Genomic DNA, 20,319 nt, shown 5'->3' with positions numbered 1-20,319 from the left:
TATTATTAACAAAGAAATTAATCAGAAAGATTTCAACGGTATATTATTATGACATTGTGGTTTTTGGAACTAACAGTATATTGTATTTTTTGTAGGTTTTTAAGTAAGTACAATGTATTATTAGTATAATTAAAGAAATGAAATTAGGTATGAACTTTACCCCTATATATATAATTATACATTTTTATAACAATTTTATACGTATATGTATATAATCTAACTATACCAAAACTTAGCATGAAGTAAAATATTTTATTGGCAAAAATCCTTCTATATATTAAATAACCAACAATTATTTTGTTGGACCATTGGCCCAAAGGAAAAATTTATATGTAATGGTGTATATATATTTCATACAGTGCACCTATGCTTGGTTAGGTTCCTTGCTGATTTCACCAAGGGGAGATGGATTATAATAAGGCCAATTTAATTAGCAGGATGATGCTAGATGAAAAATACCATAAATGAGGTTGAAGTGGGTGCCGACATGCAGTTCTTACACACCCATGAATATGACCGATTTTTAAAAAAAAAATTCTAAATATATAAAATAAAATAAAAAAGGAAAAATGCTCTAGAACCTTGTGACTTGTGAGTCCAATGTGTAAATTTCTTTATTTTTTGTTAATCACAACTTCTCTCTGCTCTCTGTTGTTACCCACATCGCTCTATTACACACATATATTTTAGAAACAGTAATTATAATTATACACTATAATTTCTTGAAGAAGCTAAAACACAAAATTGACCACAAAATACTTAATAAATTTTACAACTAACTACGGAAAGCAAAGACAAAGGGAGGAGCTGACGACAATCCCAACTATCTCTACAATCGCTTTCTCCCTATCCTTGCTCATCTTCCTTCCGTAATTCTCTTTCTTATTGCCAAGTCAAGTTTAGTCTCTTAGTGGATTGATTAAACTTTAACATAATTACAAATTATTAAAATAAAAGAAAGAGAATAAAGTAATAATATGTTTTTTTTTTAAAATAAATGTAATAATGTTCTCTATTATGATCAACTCTTAGAATGCTTTTTTTTTTTTTTTTCACAACTCTTAAAATGTTAAATATTTTATATTTCAGTACATGTATATACATCCGACAAAAAATTCATAGGGTTCTATATTTTATATTATATATAATCTCCCTACTTAAAATAATGTGTGAAGCTATACCTTAGAAAATATAGTATTATTACCATTAGTAACCACACTTAAAGGTGTAGAATATGAATTTTGGAATATACCAAATACATGTTGTTGACTTGTCTTTGCACACAAATTACTAATGGATGATGTTCTAATATTTTCATTACATGCATGTCATTTGTTTATTTTCCGAAAAAAAAAAAACAATCCACGTTATTTGTTGAAATTAACAAATATCTTGAACACCATTTCGTATAATACATAAATTTTATACAACTTAGAAAAAAATGAAATTAATATAATAATCATACTAATGTACAATGAATAATTAATCACTATATGAATTAAGTATATAAATTTAATAATCACACTAATGTACAATGAATAATTAATCACTATATGAATAATTATATAAATTTATATAATGTAGAATAGAAAATTACATTTATACTTAAATAATTAATTATTTTTTTAACCTAATATATACTACTCTACCTATATACTATAATATATATTGTTTTTATATTTTATATTTTTTTATTATGTTTGTATTTTTTAGTCTAAGTTGTAACAATGCAGCACCCACTTTGAAATTAAATATACAAATCCGTAATTTCAGATTTCCAGTCCCTCTCTCGCACTGTCTCTCTCAGTCTCTCACTATCACTGTGCACCGCCACTTCGCCAATTGGCCACCGAGGACCTGCTCCAACCTCCAGGGATCGAGGCCACCGCCCACCGCCCGTCCGCCACCGCCAGCCACCCCAGCCCCTCACGTCAGTACCACAGCCGCCCCTCTGTCTGACACAGTCTCACTCTCAGTCTCTCATTCTCCATCTTCTGATTCTTCTCCACACACTCACACCCCATTCACCTAAACACCACCGTCCATCTTTTCCGTCGTCTGCTCCAGGGATACAGCTTTCAGATCCACATCGTCGCCACCGTCCACCATATTCTCCGTCGTGGCGCCGCCTCCATCGCTTTCTTCATCCAGATCTGGTATTTTTGCTCCACTGCTTCCACGCTTCATAGTCCAGTTCTGCCTCAGTCTTCTTCTTTTTTTTTTTTTTTTGAAAGCCCTCACTCTTGATTATTTATTTGTCCAATATGTATTTTTATCAAGAGAAATAACTTCTTTAAAGCAATGTTTTATGTATTTCTTAAGAATTTCAAAGAAAATTTGATCAACTGTTTCTTTTTCAGGTGAATATTTTTTCCCGGAATTTATTTACTGGCGAGATGGGAGGGTGACTTGTACAAAATGAAATAGAGATGATGCTACATAGTTGAGGTTTAGTAATAATTCTTCTCCTACTTCGATCATTTTTTTGTGAAAACACCAAGGTTGTTTTTTTTTTTTTTTTTTAAACCAAGGTTATTAATCTTAGCTATTCTTCTCACCAAACAATATATATTTTATATTTTAAAATTTAACACATGAGAATTTTCTTAAGAAGCCCAAATATTACATCCACAGCCCCTGGATTAAAAAATCTAAACCTAAACCTAGTTTTATACATGAATTTTCAGAACACCTTGTGTCTGCGTGGTCTTGAACCAAGTAACATGTCCTTCTTTTGTGTAGCTTTTCACCTGATGAAGGCTCTCTTTTTGGGGGAAATATAATTTAAGATAAGGGATATCAGATTTGGGGTTGGGAGTTGGCTTCGGGCATTGAAACCATTTGTCCACCTCAATGGCTTTAGGTAGTGAAACTAAAACGGCTTTATTATTGTAGTACTTGAATACTTCTAATGGAAAAAACTAAATTAAATTTAAATAAAATTAAAAAAATCTGTATTATGTGTAATGAATTTTTTCAACAATAAACAATAATCTAAATCAGTGTATCATGACTGCCTGTCACTGGATTGCTTGACTGAACTTGACCCTTTTACCTGCAATGAATAATAAATCTAAATAAAATCAAACTTATTCTTAAGAAAGTTGAAAGCAAAGGCACAGATGCACAAATGTCAGATCTGCTACTTTCAGATTTTAAGTTTCAAGTTGAACGATAAAAATATGAAGAGGATGTTCCATCAGCTAAGTTCATTTGTTTGTTCATAGTGAATATATATTCTATTTCAACATTTTATAGTAGTCTTATGTGTTGGTTGATTTTATTTTTCGCTCTCCCTTCGAATTTGAGGTTCATTTATCATATACATTCCTTAATGTTCAATATCTTAATTTGACAACAACTTAGCTAAAAATAATTTATATGCAATCTTAAATCAAAATATTCAACATAGAGTACTTAAATAATCAGAATATTCAAGTATGTTAACTCATACAGTTCTCTACATTTCAAGTAAGTTTAATTTACTTTCTTACAAAATACATATACCTATAAAACTACGGAAGTACATTTCAACAATCTTGCCTTCCTTTTGTCTCCTCTTTATAGCATCTTGCCTTCCTCGTCTCCTATTATTGTCGAGCTCTAAAGTTTCACCATATCCAGAATTATAAGTATACATCAGTTTGGATCTGTTTTATGTGACTTTTTTTAGTATGGATAATTGTTTCTCATGATCATTCTCTCTTGATGGTCTCAGGTGCCAATGCAATGTGGGCCAAAACAGACAAACACAAATAAATAGAAACAAAAGCTCACTGCATGAATGTTACGGAGTAAAAAATAGAGGAAGTGCACAATGAAATGTTTATAATTAATTGAATTCTTCATAAGATAAAGCTTTAAAATGATAAAAAAAAAAGAAAATAATAATCTATCACCTCTTTTACTGATCTTTCTTCATCTTTCGGTTGTGCAGTTGTGGTTCTATGTAAATGTGGGGTTTCATCACCCCAGAAGATGTATTTATAAGTAGCTTTTCACGTGGCTTAAGAAATCAAAGAAAAAACAAAGAAATTGAAGGTGAATGGTGAACTGCTGCTGGTCTGAATATACTACGGAGTAATTTATAGAAGAAGATTGCAGCTTGTTGAGTGGAACAAATTCTAATTGTGAATCCTCGGGGCGTTAAACTCCACTGGAAAAAGTAAATAGGTTTTGCCTATATTCAACCTTGAGCCATGTGCTATCCTTTTTTTTTTTTTAATAATGTTGTATTATGGAGCTTTGTGCTTTTGGTATTAAAAACAAAATGAAGAGGGATTTAAGGTGCTGGTTTTGCGGAAAAGAGGGGTTTTTTTAATCCCAATGGTATTTAGATAGATTTTTTTTTTTGAACAGTTTAAATTGGATGTTCTGTCTCCTTTTATACTTTTTTTTTTTTTTTTTTTTAAAAGTCTCCTTTATTGGTATTACAGTGTGAGTTTAGCAGAGTGTATTGGTATGTTATTTCACTATCCAAACGACGTCACTTTCTTTAGGTGGGAAATGCAATGCTGTGATTGGCCAAAGGTTTATGGCTTTAATATATAGAAGGATTAGAATGAAGTGTTCTTCTCAAAGTCTCATTCGATCTCCATCACTTTGCATTTCCTCAGCATAGTTTGCCTTTCACAGTTCTCAGTCTCCTTCACGACCATTGATTCAGAGATTTTTTTGCAAGTTGCATTTCTCTTCCCTCTCCAAATTCAACTTGAATTGTGATACGGTAATTTTAGCATACTTTCTTTCTTTTGCTGATTTAGATTCAATTCAACAATATATTCTTTCTCCATCTTTTGTTAGTTATGGATTTAATGGTTTTCTGAGTGATTATTTGCATCATGCTTGGAATTGATAATCTAGCAAAGTTGGTTATTTATCATATTTTGGCTATTTATCTTCAGTTTGAAGAGTTGCGCCTCGAATATCTGACAGATTGAGTGCATGAGCTAGGGATTTGGTTTAGACAGGGAAGTTAAAGGCCTCCGCGTTTTTGCGTAGTGCTAGGGAAGCGAAGCAACATCACGAGCCGTAGCAGCCACTTTCAAATTAGCGAAGGTTTTTAGCCATATTCGATTGGCTGATTACTTTTGTGTTTCTTTTATTTTTTTAATATGCTATGTGTTTCTTTAGCAAGGCTTAAACTTTGCATTAATCATGTTTAGATTTCAGTCTTAGTGTGTGCAGTAGTGTAGTTGCTGACAAGAAATTGATTTGGTTTAAGGCAGTTAAACTTGTTGGAAAAATTCTTGAGGCAGAGAAGACTGTCAAAATGAACATTGATTGAATTGGTAATTGATTGTGTTATGGATTTCTCTATGTATGTTTGTTTCCTGTTAAATGATCTTGATATATCCTACAGATGTTATTCTTTATATGAATTTGCTAGCTACTTTTATTGAGTGATTTTGCAGCCAACTGTTGAGGGGAAATCACCACCGTGAATAGGTAATGTGGCACATTACACTAATAGCTAATGAGCATATCCAACTGGGGAACTACAACGAAATATAGGCGTATCTGTACGTTCATTTGGTGCTCAATTTTGCATTAAATATTGTCAATGTATTGCTTGAAATATCAATAAGCGATATAGTCGCATCTTATCATTTATGAAATGACTTGACAGGAAAATCTCTTTAACTATGTCATTTATATATGAAATAACATCTCTGATCTATTATGGAAACCCAGATTGCTAATTTGCTATGGAACTCCAAGTATGTGCTCCTTTTGCATATAATTTCCTCTATCTGTCCGACTGTCCATTTTAATTTCATTATGTGTGTCCCAACTATGTGAACTGAATAATCTTGGTACAGTTCTGCTAACACCTCCTATATGCAGGAAAATAAGGACCTTGCATCAGATGATGGAGTAATAGGTCTGTAACACCCTAAATTTTGTAAGTATTTTGAGAAAATATTATTATTATTTTCGAAATATTAATGTACTATGTTGTCCAAAATAATTTTCGAAAATTATTATTCTAAGCATATTCTCTTTATTTCGGGTATTATATATATTCTTATAAATATATTTCGAAAATTGTTATTCAGTATTGATTTGGCTTGGTGGGTAGAGTCTTAAATATTCTGGAAGAGGTCATGGTTTCGAGTTTGGAGAACAACAAAGTTATTTTCAAAGTCAATTATATTTCTATTCGTATGTATGATATATATATATTATTGGTGACAACTTCCTAAAGATTTGAAGTGGCTTGATGGTTCGGTTCTTGTGTGCTGANTTTTTTTTTTTTTTTTTTTGCAAAAGTCTCCTTTATTGGTATTACAGTGTGAGTTTAGCAGAGTGTATTGGTATGTTATTTCACTATCCAAACGACGTCACTTTCTTTAGGTGGGAAATGCAATGCTGTGATTGGCCAAAGGTTTATGGCTTTAATATATAGAAGGATTAGAATGAAGTGTTCTTCTCAAAGTCTCATTCGATCTCCATCACTTTGCATTTCCTCAGCATAGTTTGCCTTTCACAGTTCTCAGTCTCCTTCACGACCATTGATTCAGAGATTTTTTTGCAAGTTGCATTTCTCTTCCCTCTCCAAATTCAACTTGAATTGTGATACGGTAATTTTAGCATACTTTCTTTCTTTTGCTGATTTAGATTCAATTCAACAATATATTCTTTCTCCATCTTTTGTTAGTTATGGATTTAATGGTTTTCTGAGTGATTATTTGCATCATGCTTGGAATTGATAATCTAGCAAAGTTGGTTATTTATCATATTTTGGCTATTTATCTTCAGTTTGAAGAGTTGCGCCTCGAATATCTGACAGATTGAGTGCATGAGCTAGGGATTTGGTTTAGACAGGGAAGTTAAAGGCCTCCGCGTTTTTGCGTAGTGCTAGGGAAGCGAAGCAACATCACGAGCCGTAGCAGCCACTTTCAAATTAGCGAAGGTTTTTAGCCATATTCGATTGGCTGATTACTTTTGTGTTTCTTTTATTTTTTTAATATGCTATGTGTTTCTTTAGCAAGGCTTAAACTTTGCATTAATCATGTTTAGATTTCAGTCTTAGTGTGTGCAGTAGTGTAGTTGCTGACAAGAAATTGATTTGGTTTAAGGCAGTTAAACTTGTTGGAAAAATTCTTGAGGCAGAGAAGACTGTCAAAATGAACATTGATTGAATTGGTAATTGATTGTGTTATGGATTTCTCTATGTATGTTTGTTTCCTGTTAAATGATCTTGATATATCCTACAGATGTTATTCTTTATATGAATTTGCTAGCTACTTTTATTGAGTGATTTTGCAGCCAACTGTTGAGGGGAAATCACCACCGTGAATAGGTAATGTGGCACATTACACTAATAGCTAATGAGCATATCCAACTGGGGAACTACAACGAAATATAGGCGTATCTGTACGTTCATTTGGTGCTCAATTTTGCATTAAATATTGTCAATGTATTGCTTGAAATATCAATAAGCGATATAGTCGCATCTTATCATTTATGAAATGACTTGACAGGAAAATCTCTTTAACTATGTCATTTATATATGAAATAACATCTCTGATCTATTATGGAAACCCAGATTGCTAATTTGCTATGGAACTCCAAGTATGTGCTCCTTTTGCATATAATTTCCTCTATCTGTCCGACTGTCCATTTTAATTTCATTATGTGTGTCCCAACTATGTGAACTGAATAATCTTGGTACAGTTCTGCTAACACCTCCTATATGCAGGAAAATAAGGACCTTGCATCAGATGATGGAGTAATAGGTCTGTAACACCCTAAATTTTGTAAGTATTTTGAGAAAATATTATTATTATTTTCGAAATATTAATGTACTATGTTGTCCAAAATAATTTTCGAAAATTATTATTCTAAGCATATTCTCTTTATTTCGGGTATTATATATATTCTTATAAATATATTTCGAAAATTGTTATTCAGTATTGATTTGGCTTGGTGGGTAGAGTCTTAAATATTCTGGAAGAGGTCATGGTTTCGAGTTTGGAGAACAACAAAGTTATTTTCAAAGTCAATTATATTTCTATTCGTATGTATGATATATATATATTATTGGTGACAACTTCCTAAAGATTTGAAGTGGCTTGATGGTTCGGTTCTTGTGTGCTGATTGTGATGTCCAAGGCTCAATTCTTGCTCTTGCTAAGTACGGACTAAATATGTTTTTTTTTTTTTTGACCCACTAAGAAAGCGGAGGCGGCTCGCCGGAGAAATTAGAGAGAAGGAGGAGAAAAATTTTTTAGAGAGAGGAGTGTTTTATGTAGTTAATTAAATATGTTGTTTTGTGTTTCTCAGAATGAGGGGCTGCGTGGCAGTCCACATATATATATATATATATATATATTATTATTATTATAATGGTGTCCCTTGAGACTTGTGCTTTACTTGGAGCCCTATTGGGTTGTCTCCTAATGAGACAAATTATATTAATGAGTGTACTGTGAGTGTGTATATAATAATATATATGTTCTATTGTGTATTATATATATACATATAATATATTTATGTGTGTGGCAGTGGCGTGTAGTATATATATGATATTATATGTGTGTATGTATATTAGTGCTCCTTGAGCCATGGGAAATGTTATTATATATATATAGTTTTGTAGTGTAGTATAATAATACTCCGTAATATAGATATATGTTGTGTGTGTGCCGTGTGTTTATATATAATTATATGTTGGAGTATGGATAGTGTTTATATATATATATATATATATATATATATAATATTATATTATAATATATGTGATGTTTGTATTATATATGAAGCCATGGGAGTTCTCAATTGTCTTGGATGTATATATAATAATATATGCATGTATATGATTGTTGTGTGTGTACCGTGTGGATATATATGTATATATATATGTGGTGAGTTACGTTGTTGTAGTGGAAGGAGAGAAATATATTATAATGATGAATATGTAGATGAGTTTGTGTAAGGAAGTGGTTTCGGTAGTAGGAGAAAAAGAAAGAAGTTCAACAGCTTATCAATTTGCTTTGAGTATATTTCAGTGAAGTCTTGGATTTTAGGTAAGATTTATGTCTATCCAAAATTTATTTACCTCAAATCAAATCATTTAATATGTGCTTGTGTAAATTATATGTATATAAATCTATAGAAAATAGATTTATTATAATTATTGAATAAATTGATAGCTGATGAATCATGCAAGTTTATAAATTGTATATTGGAACCTATATGAATATTAGGTAGTATATGTGTACATACGAATGAAATTGTGATAATTTAGAATGGATACGTGAACTGTGTGTGCACATAGATATATAATTAGTGTGTTGTGCTAAGTAATTAGTGTGGGATATTTGATTAATCATGCGTACATGTATATGTATATGTGTATTTTGGATAAATACATGAAGAGATGAACTATGTGGTATATTATGAAGTTTGTGATATGTTTGATAATGATTGTACTTATGATATGTGGTGAAATTTCGAAATTTATAGATATTTATAATTGATGGAATTATTGGAAGATGATGAATTTATGTGCGCATAATTTAAATTTCGAAATTTGAGAAAAATTGATTATTTTTGGATAAATGATTTTTGGAGCATAAGGGCTATATTTTGTCATATATAAATGATTTCCAAAACTTATGGAAGATATGATATGTGTTGCATGATAAATGCTAGGAGTAGCCCGGTAGGAACAATCCACGGGTACTAGGTCAACATATGGTTGTCCTGTTGGTGAGAATGAACAGGGTAGTCAGTAGAAACATATCCTGGCTACTTGGGCTGGTAACTACCCAGGGAGGCTTGGAATCCTCAATTTGGGGGTGTGCACACTTAAAGTTAGAGTCCAGTTTCCATGAAAATGGGAAAGTGCGGAGTGTTCGAATGTGTGGAAAGCACCGTTCACTAAAGGGCCTAATTATACAGGACCCTGTCCCATTTAAATGAGAAATTTGTGTAGTGTTTAGTTGTGGTTACTATTCACTAGGGTCTATGAATAAATGATCCTGTCTCATTTGCTTGATAATTGTGTTCTTCTATATGTGTTTTTGTGGTGTGCAAATATGGCACAAAATAAAGTTTTTAAGAAATTTTGAGCAGTGATGATATTATGAAAAGTTTTGAGAAACGATTATAAGAATTTTTGGATAAAGGATATATGAAGATTTTTATGAATAATGATTAAAAGGTGGTAATTTATGGTATTAAGTGAAATTATAAAATGTGATTAGTTTATGTGATGTATTTGATATATGATTATCAAAAATGAAAATTTTATATGAAGGAGTACAATAACTAATGCCATGTTAAGGGGTTGAAATTTATGATGTGGAAATTTATGTGCTCCAAAGTGATATGTGCTATGTGCAAAATGTTTTACGGGGTGGAGTAAGTCTTATCAGCCGTTGTGCTGACTTTGTTTCCACTCTTTAGTGTTTTTGCAGGAGATATTTGGCATGGCATTGGCATGAGAGTGAATCGCTTTGAGTTGTATAAAAGTTGTAATTAAATCCTTTAGAATTCACTCGTTGTAATTAGTAATAATTTTTGGTAGATAGTTTTGCCTGTGCGTTTGAGTATAAGAGAGATACTCGAACGTGGCATAACACCCCTTTTTCCTTTTTGTTGTTAGTGTTGTTTAAGCTTCCGCTGTTGTAAAATAAAAAATTTAATTATACCCGTATTTTCGGTAGTGGAAAAAGTGGGGTGTTACAAGGTCAATTTGGTGTTGGATTTTATTCTACTTTCTTTTTTTTTGAAAATGATTTTATTCTACTTTCTTGATTGCTGAAAAGGTGAAGTAGTAATTTCATTTCTGTTTGGATGGTTACTATATAAATATTATAGTACTTGTTACAATTTGAACTCCATTAAAATTTCCAGGTACACATACAAAAGTGTCTTTCAAGTTCCTTACTAGGTATCTTGCAACATTTTCTGGTGATGATGCACATAATATGAACGAAGCTAAGGTATTAGTGTTTCTTACAGTACTAAAAAATTTGAAATTTTTTTAAATTGGACTCAGTGGACATGACCAATCTGGCTGCTCATTAAGTCTTCATAATTACAGAGTAGTTTTATTTTCTTTGAGATGAGGTTGGCTTAAGTGTTGACATTCCCTCTTATATATGATTGTATAATTTTCTATTTGAGATTCCCATGTGTATTATATTAATCTATTAGGTTTTTGGTTTAGAAGTATTATTTATTTCGTTCTGTCATGGACTCTCATTGATTGTGAGTTGTTTTACATGGCAGTGTGATTTGCTCGATATACCTGCTTTTGCACAATTATATTGGAGTAGGATGCTAAATATGCTCTGGTGTATCAACTTCTTAAGATCTTTTTGACTCAGAGGTTGGATGCATACCTAGATTTCCAAGCAGCAAATTCCACTATTGAAAAGCTATGGTAACTATATGTTCCATTACTTGAGCCTTGGGCTTCTAGATACATCAATTCCTATGTGCTGGGTGCATACAGTTCATTTTTACTGACTTTGCATCAGTGTTATCAAGGCCCTGCACACAGTTCATTTTTACTGACTTTGCATCAGTGTTATCAAGGCGTCACCTAGGCGACGTCTAGGCGACGCCTAGGCGTCCGGTCGGTCGGGACCGAACGCCTAATGTGCTCGCCTCGCCTAAGTGCAGAATACAACCCCAAAACTCCACAAAACATACATGGGTAGAACCTACACACTAAGCGAGTCTACCGGTGTAATTTCTAGTCGGAGAAGTCGCCGGAATCTTCCTCACGCGCCGGCGCGTGGAGTCGGAGCGGCGGCACGGCGACGGCGCGTGGAGGAGCGTGGTGGCTCCGATGGCGGAGCGGTTCGAGCTCCGGCATCGTCCTCCTGTTCCGAGCAAAGCCCATTCCTCTTTGTAGAATCATTATGCAGCAAAGTAGGAGCAAATAAGGATGTTTGGATCAGTAGGGTTAGTGCTGATACTGGGAGTAGTATTTCAGGGAAAAGAGTTCCTTTTTGTCTCAATTTCTATGTATATATATGTGTAATCAGTGTCTAGTGATAATACATAGAAATATACAAAAGCTTTCAATTTCACTCTTCTTAAGACTACAACTTCCTAGAGGAGAGTAAATGGGGCTGCTACAACTCCCTAAAGTAGAGTAAATATGGGTGCTACAACTTCCTAGAGTGAAGTAAATATGGCTGCCTATTTCCAACACACATCATGCCTAATTGCCTATTCACATCCTAATTATTTTGTATGGGAATATATATATATATATATATATATATATATATATATATATATATTACTCATCGCCTAGGCGGCTGTCTAGTCGACTAGGCAGTCGACGGCATTTCGCCTAGAAAGTCCGCCTAGATAACTATGCTTTGCATTTTCTTATAATATAGGACTTGTCCATGAAGATTCCATTGCAAAGATGAGGTTGATGTATACAATTCAATTAATATGTAGACGGTTGGTTGTACATGAATATTATTTGATATTATTTGACAAATATTCATTACAATTGATTTTGTTTTCAATTAAATGTGTATATAGAGTTTGTTTGTGGTTGCAATGCAAATTTGAATGTAGAGATTTAAAAAAAAAATACTTAATTTGATCAGGATTATAAAAATAAAAACTAAAATACAATGAAAAATTTTAATTTCAGTTCAAAAACTTTCAGTTCAATTAGATAAGAAATAATTTAAAAACTAAAATTAAGATTTAGCGGTGGTTATATAACCGCAGCTAATAAATAAAATAATTTAGTGGCGGTTATGTAAGTGTCGCTAAACTCTAGAAAAAAATAATTAATTATCCGCTAAATAAGTTTTCCATTAATTCCCACACTTGTCTAAAACCGCCTCTAAATCCTTCGCGACACACTATTTAGACACGGTTGGGGAACCACCTCTAAACAGTTTAGTGGCGGTTTTGAACCGCCTCTAAATAACAAATTAACCGCCACTAAATAACCTTTTTGGTGTAGTGCATGTGGAGGAATCATTCATAATTTCTTATATATATATATGCATGTATCCTGCCGGCCTTTTGTATTTGACAATATAATTAATTTTCTTGTTTTATAAATTTCTGTGAATATGAGTGAGTTTAATATAGCAGTTGGTTGTAGGCCAGGCCAATTTATGTAATTAATGATTATGGGATACATATATGCATAAATGGACCTGTTTGGAAAGAGAACAGGATTTAGTGCTCCCATGAGTGGACCAAGAAGGGTTCATCCTAGTGTTGGTACTCTAAAACATCTGCTTTAATTTTAAGGAGCGCGCAAAAGATCATGATATGAGGTGAAGCATCTGCTTGAATTGCTTTTAGAAATGAAATGTTTTTATATGTGATAAAGCAAGCTAAGCAATGAAATAAGATATGGTGTTGCATTTGGAAATCAGAAACCCATCTCAATCTCTTCTCGTGTCATGAAGAGTGTTATTGAGATAGCAGGGCAAAGACAGGATGGAAAGGTTTTCTGAGTCACGTATTTCTCTGTATCTAATCAATCAAAGAGTACGAAGCTACGTTAGTTAAAAATCTTCCATCTCCCATTGACATAATGTATTTTAGGAAGGTATTCAATTCGGTCTGAGTTGTGTTCATCTTCTTGCTTGTTTGGTGAGTCTAGCTCCACAGTGGTGTTTTAGGAAGCTAAGGATGAGGGGCCTTCCGCCGTTTTGCAGTTTTACAGCAAATTAAAGCTGAGAGAATAGGAAAAATGCCGGAGTTTGGATTGGGTAAGTATCTAAGGCTGATTTGTTATATTTTCAGGCGATTTTGTTGAATTTTCCGAGATACTGTAATGGTTTGACGGGAGATTCTTAGTTTTGCTTTAATTTGTCTTAAGATTTCATTATGGTTTGCCGGCTGTAAGAAGGAAATTTTTTCTCCATCTTCACCGGCAGGTAGCAATGGCGGCCTTTCTTTTGCAGTCATCAGTTTTGCTGGTCTCTATTCTTCTCCGCCGAGTTGGTCATCGGAAGGAATAAAGTCAAATCAGTGCACGTGGCTCAATATGGAGTAGATGCATCAGCTTTTTCCTTGTGTGGCAGACAAGGCTTTAAATGATTTTCAAGTCAAATTGTTGACTTTGCTTTGTATCTCATATTTTTTGCATTGTAGTAGGGATTTTGTATTTGACCCATTAGATTTGTTTATAGCTTTTGGGCCAACAGTCCTTGCATGGACTTTATTTTCGCAGATTTGCTTTGGGCCGTTTGGGGCTTGCTTGGAGTTCAACCCAGTGGATGGTCTGCCATTTTACACTTTGTGTTAAAATGGTCATCCTCCATTTGGGCCGAGTAAGCCCTAAATATCTCTCGTATTTTTAATTGCCTTGGTGCAATGCGTTTGATCTCCCAAGTTTGGGTCGGGGTATACCCCGCCCGCGTATTTGTAATTACATCATAAGGTCGGGGTTTTTGCCCCTTTCCTTTGGGAATACATATTTACCTTTTACCTAAAAAATAATAAACATTAAATTCTTGTTAAAATAACATTAAATTTAAAGATACTAATGCAAATTTTTTACTTTTCACATTCTCACTAATGATGAACCCAATATATTAACTTTATGAATCTAATTTTGTACTTGTTCATCTCAACAAGAAGTTAATTTTTACATTATTATCCTTAAATTTAATGTTCACTAAATGGATACTTAACTGGAAGACCAAATTTCAAACAAAATCAATAGTCAATGGGCCATTTATGGTCAAATTGAAAATCGAAGATGAAAATTGATAAATGTCAATAGTCAATGAATCATTTATGGTCCGATTAACTCATATACTTTTGATAACTCAATATTGGATTTAAATCCTTTAAATCATAGAAAATTAAAAGGATATTAGAAAATTAAGTGTAACTTCTTTGAATTCATACGTTTCATTAGTAAAAAAAAAAAAAAAAAAAGATCGAGCTTAGAAGACAAAGTTGTTGCACAATAACATTCTATGGACGACCATAGCTACGGTTACAGTTGCGGCGATGACTCATCATGTTAGCTTTCTGACTGTAATTATTATTAAAATATTTGTGTTGCTATATTTTGAACAGTTTCTATATCTTCAGTTTCTTGTGTAGTTCCTTTCTAGTGTTGGTATACTCATCTTGTATATGGAAAGAAGTTGTCTTGTATGTGTTACGGCTTTAGAAGTATACAATGGAAAATATAGAGGGTTTATAGGGGTGCAGAAGATAGTCGAAATTGAGAGAAAAGGACTGGTGCAAAAATGTACTCAATGAAATTCTTCGAAAAAGGGACTTCAGTCTAACCTGGAGGATGATGTCTGCTTGAATTGATCAGACGGGAGCCTAAAGCAACCGAAGTTTCACTTGTATCAAGACATGAGGGATCCTCTGGCTTGAGGAACATAACTCAAGTCTATCAATTTCAAGCAGTACTTTTGAACAACTTCAATGGATATTGGGAGGTGATGATCTTGTTGTATAAATGTTTTGTGTTTGTTGTACTTAATCATGCCAGTAAATTAATATTGATCTAGGCTTGTCACACTTATTTTCTACACTTTATGTACTTTGCATGATCATGGACTAAATACAAGAATTCAGGTCTGATCTCATAGTAAAATCCTGACAGTTAATTTAGAGTAATTTCATAGTAAAATCCTGACAGTTATTTTCATGATTATAATTATTATTATATACGTACGGCATCATCAGCAAAATGAAATAAAAACAAATAAATCTTAATATTATTACCACTAGTAACGTAGCGTACGCACAAAATACATTATCAACATAATTATGTAATAAGGATAGCGTTCAAATGCGTACTGGCCGCCCAGGAGAGAAATGCGGACGAATCACAGCGCGCCACGTGTCCAGAATGTAGTTGCACCTAACGTTATAACTAGGTGCACGTCATGTTATAACTAGGTGCACATAGGTGCACCCAGGTGCATAAATGTTAACAAGGTAAATTACTTGCACCTGCAAGTGAAAATAGGTGCACACGTGCAAGTAAAATGTATTACAAGTGCAAGTAAATTGTACAATGAGCATCAATACTAAGTGCACCTAATGTTATAACTAGGTGCACTTAATGTTATAACTAGGTACACATAGGTTGCAACCAGGTGCATGAATGTTAACAAAGTAAATTACTTGCACAAGTGCAAGTAAAATGTATTGTAGATGCAAGTAAAATGTATTACAGGTGCAAGTGAATTGCACAGTGAGCATCAATACTAAGTGCACCTAATGTTATAACTAGGTGCAACATATGTTAAAACTAGGTGCACCAGGTGCATGAATATTAACAAGGTAAATTAGTTGCATTTGTAAGTGAAAATATTTGCGAAAATAGGTGCATGAATATTAACGAGGTAAATTACTCGCACTTGTAAGTGAAAATATGTGCGAAAATAGGTGCACTGTAAGTGAAACTAGGTGCACTTTTAAGTGAAACTAGGTGCACTTGTAAGTGAAACTAGGTGCACCAAAGCTCTAGTTATTTACGAAAATGCCACCGCGTCTTTTTTTTTAAAATTGCATCTGATTCGTTGATCTGGACACGTGGACGGCTGTGGAGCGTTCTCATTTCCTACCTGGGCGAGAGTTCGCACCAGAGTGCAACCCTATGTAATAAATACCATAAATTCGTAATAGTTGGATTCTCAATTTGAATATTAAAATAATATGTACACACTACAAAACATATACAGTTGTACAAAAAAAAAATTATGTTTTCATAAATACATATATACATTCCGTAATAAAAAAATATAATTAATAATAAACATACGTACAGTTCATACATGTCATACATATACCTATGCATCAATTAGCTACTTACTAATTACATATACATACATACTAACTACTCATATGCGCGCGCGCGCACATGTATATATATATATATATATATATTTGTTTTTTTTTTATTCATAAGAATACGTACACATACAAAATATTTTTTTTTTAAAAAGAAAACACACACATACATCTTAATACACAAGATTTCACTAGGAATATGTATACACACACATATACATACGGCTATATACACAAACCTATATTTATTTAAAATTCCATAATATAATTATTCATCAATAAATCCCAAATAAACATAATCTCTACCACAACATATAATTTATACTATAAAGATGGTTCATGCTTCAAGAATTCATGTATGAAAATCTATGACTTAATCAATCCACAAAAATCATGTTTAATCATAGATTAAAACACACAAGGGCAAAACATGGTTGAAAAATCCACTTACATACACATAATACAATAACAACACAAATATATACATAGCTTATACATACGTACATACATTTATATAATTTTTTTAAAATAAAATATACTTGTGTAACATACAATTATATACTTTCTTACTCATCATTTCATGAGCCAAAATCACAAGTAAATGAATGCATCTTTCATATGCATAAAATTTTGCTAAGTGTAATTATACACTTCTCAAATACATACCACTTAAAACACACAAAGAATAAGGGCAAGGCATGGGGTAAAATTTCCACTTACTTGGAATGATGAAAATCCCTTTTATCAACCTTTTAACCACGGTTAGGAGATCCTACTTCTTCTATACCATCATCATATCAACACCCAATACCATACAAAAATATTCATATAAGATAGAAATCCTTCATTAATATATGATAAACAAATCACTTAAAGGAAGAACTTATCACCCAAAACAAAGCTCCTAAAACTGAAGGATGAATCAAGAAGAGAAATATTTTTTTTTCTTTTGTCAAGTAAAATTTGGCGATAGGAGAAGGAAGAAGAATGGAATGTGATCAAGACTTCAATAGCTTATCATCATGTCCTTAAATAATTGCTTAAGGAGAATAAGGAAGAAATGATTTGATTTGGATTTGATTGTGTAACTCCTAAGAGATTACAATCAATCACATTTATCTTTTATCCTATCCATATATATATATATTTTTGAAAATAAACGTAGCTATTCCATTAATTCATAACATAAAACGTTTACATCAACGATCAATGAAATGGTAAACCATTCCTTACAGTTAGACATAGAAACAACTTTTCTAACTATGCTATAGAAAACTTGAATCGCAGGCTGTTTCATAACTAGGAAGCTATGTTCCTTCAAGGAGCTTAAAGCTTCATCAAAGATCTGGGTCTTCGTCATCATACTTTTTTGCTCGCCCAGGATAATCTGGGTCTTCGTCATCATACTTTTTTGCTCGCCCAGGATAAGATCAACACTTGCCGAAACCAAACTAAACTCGCCCAGGATAAGATCAACACTTGCCGAAACCAAACTAAATGATTTATGCTAATGATAATGAAAAGCTCGTGAAAGTAACGAGAGGAAAAAAGCCCGTGAAAGTAACGAGAGGAAAACACAATAATAGAGAAAATAAAAAGTGGTAAAGCCAAAGTAGGGTTGGGAGTTCAAGGCTACCAACACAAACCTCAATACCTACCTACTATTATTTTATTTAAAGGGAAAGAAAACGAAAGAAGAAGATCTGTGGCGGTGGTCGGAGGCGGACGGAGCTGCGACGGTGGTCGGGGCGGAAGAAGAGCCAGAGCAAACGTAGAAGGTGACCAAAACCGCCGGCTCAAAGCTCCATTAGAGCTCCGGCCGGAGGCCGGCGGTGGAAGTCGAAGTTGAGCAGCAGAGAAAGGCTTTTAGTTTTAGAGAGAAAAAGGAGGCAGCATTAGGGTTTATTATCCATATATATATTTATAGTACTCCCGTACTATAACATATAATACATACATAACATACATTATATATTATAATTATATATATTCATACATACGTAACACACTAACATATATAATAAAATCCAAACTTAATGGCCTATCACTATATATATATTATAATAGATATACGTTACATATATACATATATATATCACTAACACAACTTATTATTAATTTATATATATACATACTGTGCATACGTTATATATTTATATATAATAACATAATAATAGATATATATAACTAACACATGTTACATATATATATCTTAGATACACATATATATTTAATTTCACAACATATATGCTATATCTATACTATAAGTACGTACACTCAAAAATACATAAATATACATACCACTGCATATATGTATAATATATAAAAATTGCTAATAATGTACGTACACTAACAGGAGCTAAACATATACATATTTATTTTTAAAATAAATAAATACTCACTATATTCAAATATTTGTGCACATCATATCATAACTATAATAAAGATAGGGAATAAGCTAAGTTTTCAAATGGTTTGATCTAGAATTCCAAAAAGACCGGGTATTACAGGCTCTCCCTCTGAAATTCTATCAAGGGGGCTTAAATAGTCTCCGAAATTTTGCCCTAGAAAATATTCTCGCGCAGTGTTCCAACCACGCCTCCCACACGCGTGGTGGCGTGCGTGGTTGGCTACTGGAATGTTGCCACGCGCACCAACACGCGTGTGGGCTTCATTCCGTGTTCTTCGGGGCTCCAAACTTGCTCGGTTTGTTTCTTAAGCTCGTTCTTTGTTCCTAATAGCTCCCGGGACCTCTGTGCTGTCTCAAACCATGCCAAAGGTAGCTTTGTGTGTGGTTAACGAATTTAAAGCACAAATCATCATAAAATTATCATTTAAGGATACTGAAAACACTATAAAACACCCTAGTTTATACTCAAATAATGGGTATCTTGGGAGCTTATCAGGGCGGAAAAGGGACAGCCCCTGGAAGGAGATAATTCCGATCTCCCACTTGAGTTATCAGATTCAGAGGAAGCTCCTAAACAGCCAACATTTTCAGTTCCAGGTTACCACTCAACTGGACTTGCTCCTCCGGATGTTGAACCTTTCTGGCCAAATCAGGATCTCATACCAAAACGCTCTCCACCTCACTCAAGCATTTTGACATCGCGGTTTTGCGTAGGGTTGGAGTGTCAAAAGATATTTATGTTAAAACGGAAAGTCTGTGACTCCCCGAGTGTCGGTCTCGAAGGAGGGACGTGGAGGTGTGTCAAACATTCGGGAGTTTACTTGATTGGATCATGCATAGGACTTGAGTGTGGTGAAGGGTGGAATTGCAAGTGAGAGTGTAGTTCATTGGTTGGTTTGAGTGCAAGAGAGTAGTAAAGTAAAAGTGATTTTGGGAATATGTAAAAGGGGTAGGGATTGGATAGTGTTCATGAATATTGCATAGTGAGAGTCTAAGGTCATGGATTAGGATTGCTAGGATATTGTCTATTCAAGAGTGTGTTGTCTTAGTCCTTTTCCACCTTGTGTACTAAGGCTTCTTTGACTTAGGAGTGCCTTCAAGCATCCAAAGTTCTAAGAGGAATTTTA

The 20,319-nt window shown here is 33.3% G+C and overlaps 2 long non-coding RNA genes across 6 annotated transcripts; both read left to right on the top strand.

Moving 5' to 3' along the window:
- Positions 1 to 1,760: 1,760 nt before the first annotated feature.
- On the top strand, positions 1,761 to 5,923 carry LOC116023982. 4 transcript variants are annotated; one of them, XR_004099469.1, is made up of 6 exons: positions 1,761 to 2,156; positions 2,361 to 2,448; positions 3,719 to 3,824; positions 3,938 to 4,165; positions 4,500 to 4,726; positions 4,905 to 5,923. It is a non-coding gene; the product is annotated as an uncharacterized LOC116023982 (long non-coding RNA). The 4 variants fall into 4 exon arrangements; XR_004099468.1 differs by having other exon boundaries at positions 3,719 to 4,165; positions 4,905 to 5,291; positions 5,415 to 5,923; XR_004099467.1 differs by having other exon boundaries at positions 3,719 to 4,165; positions 4,905 to 5,522; positions 5,630 to 5,923.
- Positions 5,924 to 6,934: 1,011 nt separating this feature from the next.
- Positions 6,935 to 12,063, top strand: LOC116023983. 2 transcript variants are annotated; one of them, XR_004099471.1, is made up of 3 exons: positions 6,935 to 7,763; positions 10,867 to 10,955; positions 11,245 to 12,063. It is a non-coding gene; the product is annotated as an uncharacterized LOC116023983 (long non-coding RNA). The 2 variants fall into 2 exon arrangements; XR_004099470.1 differs by having other exon boundaries at positions 10,417 to 10,955.
- The last annotated feature ends 8,256 nt before the right edge of the window (positions 12,064 to 20,319 follow it).

The sequence above is a fragment of the Ipomoea triloba genome, chromosome 7 (assembly GCF_003576645.1).
Source record: "Ipomoea triloba cultivar NCNSP0323 chromosome 7, ASM357664v1".
NCBI classification, from domain to species: domain Eukaryota; kingdom Viridiplantae; phylum Streptophyta; class Magnoliopsida; order Solanales; family Convolvulaceae; genus Ipomoea; species Ipomoea triloba.
The sequence above is the reverse complement of the archived record's forward strand: the minus strand, read 5'-3'. Positions and strand labels throughout refer to the sequence as shown.